The sequence below is a fragment of the Hevea brasiliensis genome, chromosome 5 (assembly GCF_030052815.1).
Source record: "Hevea brasiliensis isolate MT/VB/25A 57/8 chromosome 5, ASM3005281v1, whole genome shotgun sequence".
Taxonomy (NCBI): Eukaryota; Viridiplantae; Streptophyta; class Magnoliopsida; order Malpighiales; family Euphorbiaceae; genus Hevea; species Hevea brasiliensis.
The window spans coordinates 28,098,862-28,114,281 of NC_079497.1; positions in this window are offsets into that span (position 1 = coordinate 28,098,862).

Sequence of the window (15,420 nt, forward strand, 5' to 3'; positions counted from 1 at the left end):
ATAATTAGTTATTAATTGTAATGTAAATTATGGTATTATAATTAATTGCATATCATGTAAATTGTGAATTTATGAAATTAGCTTTTAAATCATGTAAATTATAAAGTTTGAGATTTTTGATATATAAATGAGTATGAATGGACATGTATGCAAATGAGTTATAAAAATTGAATGTGTGATGAGATGATTATGAAAATAACTGATGAGATTTTATTATGAAAATATTATTGAAATTTCAAGCAAGTGAATAGTAAAATACGCCAAATGGTAATAGAAACATGGGAAACTCCACTGGTTTCTCCATAGAAAAATAATTGATATTAAAATATAATGAGAATAAAATTTTAAAAGGGATAAAGTAAGATAAAAATAGGGTGTTTCGGCACCGAGTGTGACATGCCTTGCTCAGCTACACTGTAATCGGGTGAGGGGTGTTACATTTATTGGTATCAGAGCACAGTTTAGGCATTCTTAGGCATCGATAGATAGAATAAGATCGTGTGCATAACATGTATTGCATTAATATGAGTCGAGGTGACACTAATGCAGATCTATTTTCTTTGGTTATTTTAGGTTAAGGTATGGACTCAGAATCGTAGAGGTTAGTAGAAGAAGAAGTAGTAAGTCGTATCTCGATTGGGAGTGATGTGGGAAATAGGGGAGATCCTGCTGTGCAAGTGCCAGAGGGGCTTGTATAACCCTAACAGGCCTTGTTTGAGCAAATGACTGAATTCTTTCGACAGATGATTGGGGCTATTCCACCACCGCCTCAGTAAAAATCACCTTTGGGAAAAATTAGGAATGTAGATTTCAATGGTAGAAAAGAGGACGATTCTTCATATAACACCCCTCGCCCGTCTACAGTGTGGTCGAGCAAGGCGTGCTACACGGCGTGCCGGAGCACCTAGTATGTGATTATCTCATTTTCTGAACTCAATTTGATTTAAGAAGTCTTTATGTGATATTCATAACATACTGGTTCTATTTTCATATTTTAATAAAATTAGTGTTTCAAAATAGTAATAAAAATCTGTCAAGGTATCGTCTATATTTCGAACAAACTGTCCTTCTAAATCTGTTAAAAATAGTTCAATATGATAATCTCAACCTTCCAACTAATTTTTCAGTCTCAAAATTTCATAGTTTCAAAATATAATCCATCATAATTTACATTCATCCAAACACTCTCCATAGGAGTTTAATATCTACAATTTATCACAAACCTTAAAGTTTTAGAATATACAAATTACATAACAAAATGTCAAAATACAACTGATAGTCATTACATAAGATCCTAAGTCCTACCATGTATGCAGTGTAGTGCAAATGACTGTGGACTCCTGTGCAGATTTGATGTCTCACCCAGTCATAGGTCTGCTAGACTCCCCAGCTGTGTCTGCAATACCTATGCATAGCAAAAGTAACGCGCTAAGCAATTCTGCTTAATGGTTCCAAATATAAGGAAATATACACTGAAATAAAATAAATGAATTGTTTATGAATTTATGACATCGATATTCTTTGCAGTTATTGATTCTACTTTTATTTGCTGACCTTTCATTTTTGCTATTTTTTTTTGGTGGTGCTGTATGTCAAAAAACTGAATTTAACTATTTGAATTTAATAATGCTTAAATTAACTGCCCATGTAGCCTATACACTGACTAGACTCGATAAATGGATATATTGGCACTGGGTATCTAGTACCTCGGGCCGTCACACCATCGGTCACAAAGTGTTTCCCGGTGTGCAAACAGTGTGGCTAAAAAGCCATATAGTCAATTCGGCGATAAGCCAAGTATAATGACACAATACGTATAGCCGTAGGCTATTAAAGTCACAGTGCGACATAATATGCCGTAAAAACACAGTATGGCATAAAGCCATTTACAGAACAGTTGTCAGAATCCTATTGGCATGCCAACCTATCCAAACTAGTCAACTAGGTAAACTAGGGCACATTACAAATTAATTGTTTAATTCTTCATTTTTTTGAGTTTGCTAGTTATCATGTAATTCACAAGTCAATGTAAATGTTGACCTTTTTAGGAAATATGGATAAGTTAATTCTAGCATCAACATGTCACAATTTGTAATTCAACATGCTGCCAATATAGTGTAATTTACCCTTTTCACAAGTTAGCATTCATTGCCAAATTACTTCAAGTTTCATTATATGTAAATGTCAAATTTTTAGTTTTAGTATGCTAGATTGGTCTAGCTTAATGTCCTATTTCTCTTGGTTTTTAGCTTCTGGTCAAAGAAGCAAAATTGTAGCTCTATGTCTTATTGAACTTTTGGCATAAATTTCAGGTCATTCTGAGTTGTATAGACCAAGATATGATCAATTTACTAAAGCTGGACAGAATGCATCTTTAGTGCAAGATTTGGTCAATTTTAGGTCAAATTCAGTTTTGGCAGTTTTGGTACCCGAACTTAGGCAAGCAATTTGACTTAGTTCTGACCATTTCTGGGCTTTGGTGTCTTCATAATAATTGTAGCTCTATGTCCAAGCTTTCCATGGTAAAAATTTTAGGTCATTTGGACCTGTTTTGAGTGAGTTATGGTTATCTTAGTGTCTACTATTCATATGGTCAAAAATTTGGGCTGCACTTACCAATTCCGGATTAGGTCATTTTTAAGGTCAATTTCTAAGCAGAATTTTTACAACATTTCTGCATAAAAGCTAGCCTATTTTGTGTTTAGTTTCACCTCCCATTGGCCTCATACCAATTGGGTTCATAATTTTGCACTTATAACCTAATTTAGGTACTGCCAACAACACACAACCTGCACATGAAAATCACACTTCCAATTTGACAATCCTCCTCCTTCCAATACTTCAATATTCATTCATGGCACTTCTATAAATATTCAACACAATTCCAGTAAAGCATTTTGGGCAGAACACTCAAGTACTCAATGCACATAATACACCATTAATGTTCAACATTTACTTCAACCCAAATTTAATATACATCAACACCTATATTACACATACACTTCCATGGCAATTACACAAACTACCCACAATTCAACACCATCATATTTTATTAATAAATTTCATAAACTCACACACAATTTCATGAGATTAAAGGCTTCCAAACATGGCAGTTTGCTAAAGTATCAAAGTCCCATTTTTAAACCCTTAATTCAAGCACTAACATACACGTACTTGGGCATTAACCTACTATAACTTCCATTTGAGTTAATCAACCTTAATTCCCATCCATTAGAGGTAAGAAAAACTCAAACACATCAAGCTTTCATAGCTGCCGAAAGTGAACAATTTCATAACTCAATAATTTTTTTCATTCTCTTCACCAATTTACTCACCTCTACCTAAACATAAAGTTTACTAAAGCAAGGAAGAGGATTTGGACACTTACCTCTTGAGAGCTTCCCTAAAACTTCACCAAATCTTCTTTTTCTTGTTCCCAATATCTTCCTCAAGGTGAGTGTGTAAGTTTTAATGAAGCAACCAAGTAAAGATGATGGCTAAATCATTTGTGCATGGGGATGGAAGGAGTTCGGCCATGTAGGTTCAATGGAGGACCCATTTCGGCTGGTTATTTCTCAAGGTTGAAGATGATGATTTCTATCCAAAAATGACTTAAATAGGCGTCCCAAGACTTGAGTTAGTTGAGCACTAACTTTAATTTAATATTTAATTATTCAAAGTTTCCTAATTTGCACATTTATCTCATTTCTTTCACTATTTACATAATGTATCACAATTTAATTTTTCATGACATTTTCAAAGTGTAATATCATTTATTTTTAATGGACATTGAGGTCAAAAGGCAACTCTAGGTGTCAAATGACCAAAATGCCCTTCTTCTTGATTTTTCGATAATACTGATTTTTGTCTGTTTCTCGATTTTTCATTTTTCTTTGTACTAATTTATTAATTTTTATTTGATATTTCTAGTGTCAATTACATATCAATAAACCTTTATTTATGTCTTAAAATTTAATTTCGAGGGTTCCCCGCAGTCCTGGGGTCAGTAATTGCCTTCTCCGTAACTTCCCGGTGCAGTCACCCATCGCTACGGTGCCGGCTCGTTTAACCTAGTTTCATTTTCTCTCTTTTATTTTTCTTGTTTTTTTTTTATTTATTTCATCATTATATGTCTGTTCACTATCACCGAAGTGTAGTTCCAGACATCCTAACTTGCGCGGACTGACATTAGGTCACCAGAGCAATAGAACGTATAGAATATGTACAGTGGGGATGTTACAACTCTTCCCCTCTAAATAAAAATTTCGTTCTCGAAATTTACCTGATGTGAAGAGCTGAGGGAACTATTGCCTCATTGTCTCATCGCTCTCACATGTTGCCTCTTTCCTTGTTGTGGTGCCTCCATAGGATTTTCATTAATGGAATTGTCTTGTTTCTGAGCTCTTTTACCTCTCGTGCCAAGATTTTAATTGGTTCTTCTTCATATGTCAGATCAGTTTGTACAATAATTTCTTCTGCTGAGATGACATATGAAGGATCTGATCTGTATCTTCTGAGCATCGAGACATGGAACACATTATGTATCTTGTCCTGCTCAGGTGGTAAGGCTAATCTATAGGCTACTGGTCCCACACGTTTAATAACCTTATATGGGCCAATGAACCTAGGGCTTAATTTTCCCTTTTTCCCGAATCTCAACACTTTCTTCCACGGTGATACTTTGAGAAATACCTTCTCGCCAACTTCATACTCAATGTCCTTTCTTTTCAAGTCAGCATAAGATTTTTGTCGGTCCGAGGCAACTTTCAAATTGGCCTTTATCAGTTTCACCTTTTCCTCTATCTGTTTTACTAGGTCTGGCCCCACTAGGTTATCTTTACCCAATTCAGTCCAACATACAGGTGTTCTACATTTTCTCCATATAGTGCTTCATAGGGTGCCATTTGTATGCTAGCTTGATAACTATTGTTGTATGCAAATTTTGCCAGTGGAAGGTATTTGTCACAGCTTCCCTCAAACTCAACAACACAACTCCTCAGCATATCCTCGAGGACCTATCACATATGTTCGTTTATTATTATCATTATCAGTTCAATTTATTGTTTACAATAACTCAATAAGTTTCAAAATTTACCTGAATTATTCTTTCTGACTGTCCATCCATCTGAGGATGAAAAGCCATACTAAAATGGAGTTGTGTGACTAAGGATTCTTGTAATTTCTTCCAAAATCTAGATGTAAACCTCAGGTCTCTATCAGATATAATGAAAAGTGGAATCCCATGTAGTCTAACTATCTCACTAATGTACAATTCTGCTAGCTTTTCTAGTGAGTAGTCAGTTCTGATTAGCAGAAAATATGCTGATTTGGTCAACCTATCCACAATCACCCATACTGCATCATGCTTTTTCTGAGTGAGAGGTAGACCACTGACAAAGTCCATAGTGACTCGGTCCCATTTCCATTCAGGTATGTTTATGGGCTGTAACAAACCTGATGGAACTTGATGTTCTGCTTTGACTTGCTGACATGTCAATCATCTAGTTACATAGTCAGCTATGTCCTTCATCATACCTGGCCACCAGTATCGAAGTTTCAAGTCATGGTACATTTTTGTGCTTTCTGGGTGTGTAGCATACACACTGTTATGTGTTTCTCTCAGAATACTAGTTTTCAACTCTTTATCATTTGGTACACGTACTCTTTCTTTATAGTACAAGCACCTATTTTCTTTTACTTCATATTCAGTTTCCTTTCCCTCAGTGATTTTACCCATAACAGCCATTAATTTTTCATCTGTCTTTTGCCCATCCTGTATCTGTTGTAACAAATTCGGCTTCACTTGTAACTCCATCATGAGTTAAGGACAGTTGGGCATTCAGAGATCTTAATGCTGCAATAGATTTTCTGCTTAAGGCATCAGTGACTACGTTTGTCTTCCCAGGGTGGTAGTCAATCACACAATCATAATCTTTCAGGAATTCAATCCATCGCCTCTGTCTCAAATTAAGTTCCTTCTGGGTTGGCAGATATTTCAGACTCTTATGGTCTGTGCATATGTAGTATTTTTCTCCATACAAGTAATGCCTCCATATCTTCAATACAAAGATAATTGCTGCTAACTCTAAATCATGAGGAGGTTAATTCTTTTCATGTGGCCTTAACTACCTGGAAGCATATGCGACCACTTTCCCTTCTTGCATGAGTACACACCCTAACCCATTATGTGAGGTATCACTGTAGACTACATAGTCTTTTCCTGACACTGGTTGTGTTAACACTGGTACCTCTGTCAACATAGCCTTTAGCCTCTCAAAACTGGCTTGACACTTGTCATTCCAGTGAAATTTCATATTCTTGTGTAGTAATTTGGTCATTGGAGTAGCTATCCGGGAAAATCCATTTACAAATCTTCTATAATACCCAGCTAACCCCAAGAAACTTCTGATCTCAGTTATATTTCTGGGAGGCTTCCATTCCATCACTGCTTTCTTGGGATCCACTCTAATCCCTTCAGCTGATATTACATGTCCAAGGAATGCAATCTCATTCAACCAGAACTCACACTTAGACAATTTAGCATACAGTTTCTTCTCTTTTAGAGTATGCAGAACAATTCTCAAATGTTCATCATGTTCTGCTTTATCCTTGGAATACACCAGGATGTCATCAATGAAGACCACTACAAACCGATCTAAGTATGGATGGAAGATACGGTTCATAAGGTCCATGAATGCTGCTGGAGCGTTTGTTAACCCAAATGGCATCACCAAGAATTCATAATACCCCTATTGGGTTCTGAATGCAGTCTTAGGCACATCTGCATCCCTAACCCTTAGCTAATGATACCCTGATCTGAGATCAATCTTAGAAAATACACCGGCTCCCTTTAACTGATCAAACAGATCGTCAATTCTAGGCAACGGATACTTGTTCTTCACTGTTACTTTGTTTAACTGCCGGTAGTCAACACAATTTAACAAACAGTACCAGAACTCCCCACGGTGACACACTAGGGCATATGAACCCCTTATCTAATAATTCTTATAGCTGGATTTTTAACTCTTTCCATTCAGCAGATGCTATCTTATATGGAGCAATTGAAATAGGAGCTGTACCCGGCATAATCTCAATAGCAAATTTAACTTCCCTTTTTGGTGGCAAACTAGGCAATTTCTCAGGAAATACTTCAGAGAAGTCCCTTACTGTAGATATGTCAGACAAGTCAAGTTTACCCTGTCTAGTGTCAACCACATGTGCCAGATAAGCTTCACACCCTTTTCTCATCCATCTCCTTGCAATTGTAGCTGAGATGACATTGGATAAGAAATCTGTCCCTTCACTCATAACTATTATTTCTTCTTTCTCAGCAGTTTTTAGAGAGATTTTCTTCAATTTACAATCTACCATTGCATGATGATGGGATAACCAGTCCATTCCCAAAATCATGTCAAACTCATGGAAAGACAATTCGATTAAGTCTGCTGAGAACTCTTTCCCTTGAATCTTCAATGGGCAGCCCTCATATATCTTGTTTACTACCACACTGTGGCCTAACGAATTTATGGTCTTGGTCACTTTTCTCTACTAGTATTCCCTTTTCTATGGCAGCTTGATATAAATATATGAATGAGTAGATCCAGGATCCACTAATGCATGCACAAAAGTATTATAGAAGAGGAACGTACCCTTGATGACATCTGGAGCATCCTGTTCCTCCTGTACCCTTATAGTATAGGCTCTGGCTGGTTTTCTACCTTCTGCTCTCTCCACAGACTCTGATATAGGTTTCTGTGAAGTACCGGCTACCTCAGCCTTACCTAGCTTTCTACCCCTTAGAGCTGGAGGGGCAAGTCTAGCAGTTGATACCGGAGTAGATGTAGCAGTTACGCACGAGCAATCTCGGATTAGGTGGTCTGTAGATCCACACTGTAAATAAGCACCTATCATTCTCCAACATTCCCCCTTATGCCATTTTTGGCAATGTGGGCAAGCAACATATACTGTTGGGGCTGGTCCCCTAAACACTATCCCTGGAGAGCTAGCCACTGAATGTGTGGACTGGCCTCTCCTTGGTGCAAACTGAGATTTGGGCCTTTGTGACTGACCCTGACTTGGTGCTCTACTGAAACTCTGAGTAGGTGAACCTCTGAATTTCTTACTAGGGGCAGAAGATGTATTGGTCTGACTCTGACCTCTTTTCTGCTGTCTGTCCCTTCTATTCTGCTCATTTATTTTAACTTTTTCAACCTTCAGTGCAGCTTCCACTAACTTGGCAAACTTTGTAATCCCTAAGGCTATAATCATTACTTTAATGTTATCATTGAGTCCTTCCTCAAATCTCTTGCATCTCTCTACCTCATTAGGGACTATTTCCCACCCATAGCGGCTCAGTCTGACAAATTCTCTTTCATATTCAGCCACTGTCAGTTGTCTCTGGCATAGGGTAATAAACTCCCTTCTCTTCTCTTCCAGATATACACTGCCCACATACTTCTTTCTGAACTCATTGAGAAAGAAATCTCAAGTTATTTATTCTGGTGGCACCTCACTAATCACTGTATCCCACCATTGGTATGCATCATCTTGTAGTAGTGATACAGTAGCTTCCAAATTCTGCTCTAGAGTACAGTGAAGTTGTTTCAATACTCTTCTAGTTCTGTCCAACCAGTTTTCAGCTGTAACAGAATCATCTTTCCTTTTGCCCAGAAAATCCACTGCTCCAAACTTTCTGAGTTTCTCCATATTTGATGTGGAGGTGGTGGTGGTGGCATAACTCCTACCATCTATCTAAAGAACTCAGCCATTTGCTGAAATGTGGTTGTTGCATCTGGTACTGGTGGAGCAGGTTCCCTCTTGTCTCCTATTTCAGTCATAGATGGAGCATGACTCTCCACATCCTCATCGACCGCTCTCTGCGATGTGGAGTCCATATTCTGATCAAAATAACAAATTAAAAGATCTACATTAAAGTCATCATAACACTTACAATGCAATGCATGATATGCAATCTATCTAGGTCCAGAAACACCTAAACCGTGCTCTGATACCACTAAATGTAACACCCCTCACCCGTCTACAGTGTAGCCAAGCAAGGCATGCCACATAGCATGCCAGAGTACCTAGTCAGTGATTATCTCATTTTCTGAACTCAATTTGATTTAAGAAGTCTTTATGTGATATTCATAACATACTTGTTTTATTTTCATATTTTAATAAAATCAATGTTTCAAAATAGTAAGAAAAATTCGGTAAGGTGCCATTTGTATTTCGGACAAACTGTCCTTCTAAACCTATTAAAAATAGTTCAATATGATAATCTCAACCTTCTAACTAATTTTTCAGTCTCAAAATTTCACAGTTTCAAAATACAATCCATCATAATTTACATTCATCCAAACACTCTCCATAGGAGTTTAATATGTACAATTTATCACAAACCTTAGAGTTTTAGAATATACAAATTACATAACAAAATGTCAAAATGCAATTGATAGTCATTACACAAGATCCTAAGTCCTACCATGTATGCAGTGTAGTGCAGATGACTCTGGACTCCTGTGCAGATCTGATGTCTAACCCAGTCATAGGTCTGCTGGGCTCCCCAGCTATGTCTGCAATACCTACGCATAGCAAAAGCAACGCGCTAAGCAATTCTGCTTAGTGGTGCTAAATATAAGGAAATATATACTAAAATAAAATAAATGAATTGTTTATGAATTTATGACATCAATATTCTTTACAGTTGTTGATTCTACTTTATTTGCTAACCTTTCATTTTTGCTAATTTTTTTTGTGGTGTTGTATGTCAATAAACTAAATTTAACTATTTGAATTTAATAATGCTTAAATTAAATGCCTGTGTAGCCTATATAATGACCAGACTGGATAAATGGATATACTGGCACTGGGTACCTAGTACCTCGAGCCATCACACCATCGGTCACAAAGTGTCTCTCGGTGTGCAAACAGTGTGGCTAAAAAGCCATATAGTCAATCCGACAATAAGCCAAGTATAATAACACAATACGTATAGCCGTAGGCTATTAAAGTCACAGTGTGGCATAATATGCCATAAAAACACAGTATGGCATAAAGCCATTTACTGAACAGCTGTCAGAATCCTATTGGCATGCCAACCTGTCCAAACTAGTTAACTAGGCAAACTAGGGCACATTATAAATTAATTGTTTAATTCTTCATTTTTTTGAGTTTGCTAGTTATCATGTAATTCACAAGTCAATGTAAATGTTGACCTTTTTAGGAAATATGGATAAGTTGATTCTAGCATCAATATGTCACAATTTGTAATTCAATATGCTGCCAATATAGTGCAATTTACCCTTTTCACAAGTTGGCATTCATTGCCAAATTACTTCAAGTTTCATTGTATGTAAATGTCAAATTTTCAGTTTTAGTGTGCTAGATTGGTCTAGCTTAATATCCTATTTCTCTTGGTTTTTAGCTTCTGGTCAAAGAAGCAAAATTGTAACTCTATGTCTTATTGAACTTTTGGCACAAATTTCAGGTCATTCTGAGTTGTATAGACCAAGATATGATCAATTTACTAAAGCTGGACAGATTACATCTTTAGTGCACGATTTGGTCAATTTTAGGTCAAATTCAGTTCTGGCAGTTTTGGTACCCAAACTTAGGCAAGCAATTTGACTTGGTTCTGGCCATTTCTGGGCTTTGGTGTCTTCATAAGAATTGTAGCTCTATGTCTAAGCTTTCCATGGTAAAAATTTCAGGTAATTTGGACCTGTTTTGAGTGAGTTATGGTCATCTTAGTGACTACACATACACTACCATGGCAATTATACAAAACTGCCCACAATTCAACACCATCATATTTCATCAATAAATTTCATAAACTCACACCCAATTTCATGAGCTTAAAGGCTGCCAAACATGGCAATTTGCTAAAGTATCAAAGTCCCATTTTTAAACCCTTAATTCAGGCACTAACATACACATACTTAGGCATTAACCTACTACAACTTCCATTTGAGTTAATCAACCTTAATTCCCATCCATTAGAGGTAAGAAAAATTCAAACACATCAAGCTTTCATGGCTACTGAGAGTGAACAATTTCATAGCTCAATAATTTCTTCTATTCTCTTCACCAATTTACTCACCTCAACCTAAACATAAAGTTTACTAAAGCAAGGAAGAGGATTTGGACACTTACCTCTTGAGAGCTTCCCTAAAACTTCACTAAATTTTCTTTTTCTTGTTCCCAATATCTTCCTCAAGGTGAGTGTGCAAGCTTTAATGAAGCAACCAAGTAGAGATGATGGCTAAATCATTAGTGCATGGGGATGGAAGGAGTTCGGCCATGGAGGTTCAATGGAGGACCCATTTCAGCTGGTTATTTCTCGAGGTTGAAGATGATGATTTCTGTCCAAAAATGACTTAAATAGGTGTCTCAAGACTTGAGTTAGTGGAGCACTAACTTTAATTTAATGTTTAATTATTCAAAGTTTCCTAATTTACATATTTATCTCATTTCTTTAACTATTTACATAATGTATCACAATTTAATTTTTCATGACATTTCCAAAGTTTAATATCATTTATTTTTAATGGACATTGAGGTCAAAAGGCAACTCTAGGTGTCAAATGACCAAAATGCCCTTCTTCGGATTGTATTCTCGATTTTTCGATAACACTGATTTTTGTCCGTTTCTCAATTTTTTGTTTTTCTTTGTACTAATTTATTAATTTTTCTTTGATATTTTTAGTGTTAATTACATATCAATAAACCTTTAATTATGTCTTGAAATTTAATTCCGAGGGTTCCCCGCAGTCCTAGGGTCGGCAATTGCCTTCGCCGTAACTTCCCGATGCGGTCATCCATCGCTACGGTGGCAGCTCATTTAAGCTAGTTTCATTTTCTCTCTTTCATTTTTCTTTAATTTTTCTTGTATTTTCTTTTTATTTATTTCATCATTATATATCTATTCACTATCACCGAAGTGTAGTTCCAGACATCCTGACTTGCCCAGACTGACATTAGGTTACCAGAGCAATAGAATGTATAGAATACGTATAGTGTGGATGTTACACTTCCGCTGTGGAGTATTGGTTAGAAAGGACTGGAAGAGTCCTACAGCAGCTCCATTGCACACCAGAACAGAGTTTAGAGTGTGAAGTTTCACTGCTACAAGAAGTCGCATATCGGTGGTGGGATGTCATAACCAAGGTAGTGCCACCAGCCAAGGTGACTTGGGAATTCTTTCTGATAGAGTTCAGAAAGAAATATATTAGCTGTTTTCTTGAAGAGGAACAGAAGAGGAGTGGTGATCAGCAAAAGAGAAAATTTAGACAGTCTAGTAATAAGAGGTTGAGAGAACAGTTAAGTCAGATATTTGATCAAAGTAGGAGACCTAGACCCAGGCCTATACCCAGAAGAGGTCAATAAGAGATACTAGTGGTGAGTGAACCAAGACTAGCAAGAAAATGTGGCCATGCAACAATTAGCATAAAGGTGAACGTAGGGGATTGACTGGAGCCTGTTATAGATGTGGGGCCATAAACCATCATCTGAAAGATTGTCCTAAGAGGAATTTACCACGAACCCAGACAGAGGTCGTGGAAGGACCAAGTGTAACAGTAACACCACTTGCAAATATCATCCAAGCCAGAGAGGAGAAAGATGCCCCAAATATGAATTTGAGGTAAAGTATCCATCCTTTATGATATGCCTAAGTGTATAATGATAGATTCAAAAAGACTAAATAATACCATATATATAAAAGGAGTAGACAGAGGGAGCAATAGAAAGGTAAAGGAATTATCTAAGATACCTACAATCGGTAAATTTTGAGGACGAAATTTTTATTAGAGGGGAAGAATTGTAACACCCTCACTTTAGCTAGTCCGTACATTCGACTGTTTCGGTGACTAATATCTGTCCAAACAGCTAGAATGTCTGGAATATATATAAACTAGAGTGAGGAGTCATAAATAGACCAAATAATGATAAGAAAAATTAATGAAAAATTTATAAAAATTTAAGAAATAAAATACAATGAAGTTAAATGAGCCGGTGCTCCGGTGACTGGTGACCCTAAGGGGAAGTTGCTGTCTTCACAGCTAGTAGCCCTAAACCTGAGGGAAATTCCATGAAATAATTTTTGGGACTCCAAAGAAGAGTCATTGAGGTTTCGATGACATTAGAATGCTAAGAAAATGCTTAGAAAAATTTTTAGAACGGTATAGACAATTTTAGTCTGTTAAGCCAAACGGAGGGCATTTTGGTCATTTCGTCTTCAGAGTTGATTTTTGGCCAACTTGTCCAGTTAAGTAAATAATTATTATGACATAAAATATGAATAAATATTGCCAAAAATTTAATTGAAAATGAGTAGAAAAGAAAAGAAAAGAAAAATGAAGAAAATTGGAATTTTGACATCATATGATGTCATTTAAAAAGCTCCACCCAATCACCATTTGAAAAGCAAATTAAAAGGGATAAAAATGACATAAAAATGAGATAAAAATGAAACAATTTTAGCAGCCATCTCCTTCATTCAACCGAACCAAGAGAAGAGAGAAAGAAAGAGAGAGAGAGACCTCCATTAAAGCTTTGAGTGAGCTTGATTTCCACCCAACAAACTACCTCAAAACCCTAGCTTCCCTTCACAAAAACTTCTCCTCACACCTAGAGCAAGACTTGCACAGAAAAAAGGAAGAGAAAAAGTGGAGTTTTCAAGCCTTGGGAATTGGCTAAGTCAAGGTTAGTGCTACTTCTTCCACAAATCCATGAGATTACCTTGTGTAGATTATGAATCAAGTGTTAGTTTTGGAAGAAAGAAAACAAATTATGTAGGTATGAAAAACCCTAATTTTGCTAGCCTAGGGTACTTTAGAGTTTCAATAATTCAAGTGAATTATAGTTGTGAATTGATGCAATTGAACATAAAATTGATGATTAGAACATTTGATAGCATGATATTTGAGTAAATTGGAATTTTAGAGTAAGGGCTTGGAGCAAACTTAGGGTTTTGCTCATGTGTTGGTGAATAGAAGTCCTAATAGTCAATTAGTAACCATTTAGCTGTGTTTGATGAGGAATTGAAGTGAATTGTGGCTTTGGATTTGAGGTTGGGTATGCTGCCTCATAGGACCTGCAGGGCTAGATGTGAGTCCAACAAGTTAAGGTAACTTTAACTTGAGAGGTGTAGGTTTAATTGGTGCAAAGCCAATTGGACATGAAACTAGACACATAATGGCACAACTTTGATGAAGAAACCATGCCCAGAAAACCACAATAGAATGGCCTAAAAATTGACCTAATCCGGGTAACAGACATACTACCCTAGAAAATTGATCAAATGAATAGTGTTCATTTGGCCATAACTCAGTGTAGAAATATCCAAATGCCCTGAATTTTATATCAATGGAAAGATTAGACAATTTAGAACAACTTTCATGAAGAACACAAACTCAAATTCTGAACATAATCAATTGAAATTGCTAGTCCAAATTAGGACACCAAATCTGACAGAACTAAATTTGCCCAAAAAATCTGGGTAAGGACCAATCGAGCCAGCTATGGTAAATTGACCATAACTTGAGCTACAAAACTCTAAATCGAGTGATTCAAAAAGGAAATTAAAGAAAACACTTAAAGGAACAACTTTCATAAAGAAAGTTTTATTAAAATTCTATTGTAGCAATGTCCAATGGAACAATAAACTTGGACCTCAAATTCTGAAAAATTAAAATAAAACCTAGGAGGCTAAGAATTGAGTTTGGCAATCAATGCCAACAAAAGTAAAATGCAAAATGTGGTATCTTGGTGAATTTAGGCTCAACAAATTTATTATCAATCAAAAAGTCAACCTTTGAATTGAAATGGTCAAATGAATAGTAATCACTAAATTATGTGAAGTAGAAAATCAAACTATAAGAACTATTGTAGTTATTAATATAGGAGGTGGTAGATAAATTGTGAATGGTGAATTTGAGTGACACTAGGATTTAAGAAAAATTTAGCTAAATTTGAAATCCATGAAATATTCATAGATTACTTGAAATATGAATAATAATTCACCTAAATCATGAGGAATATATAGTTAGGGTTTATATGCCCATTAGAAATAGAATTCATGATACATTAGTAATACAATTGAAAATATGAAATTGTAATTAGCATAAGTGAATGGTCAAATGTATAAATGAGATGAAGTCAACATGAGGAATTATATTTCATTATAATTAGAACAATAATAATATCCTACCCAATAAGTGATACATGAGAGGAATTAAGGTGAATTATGAATACTTGTTCTTATCATGAGGAAAAAGAGAAATTAAAATTAATACATATATAAGTTTGTATCTCAACTACATTGCTAGAAAAAAATTTAATTTTCAGTTCTAGACCTCATAATATATTCATAATACAACTGGGAATATAAAATGTGAATTATATATATATGGACTGTTA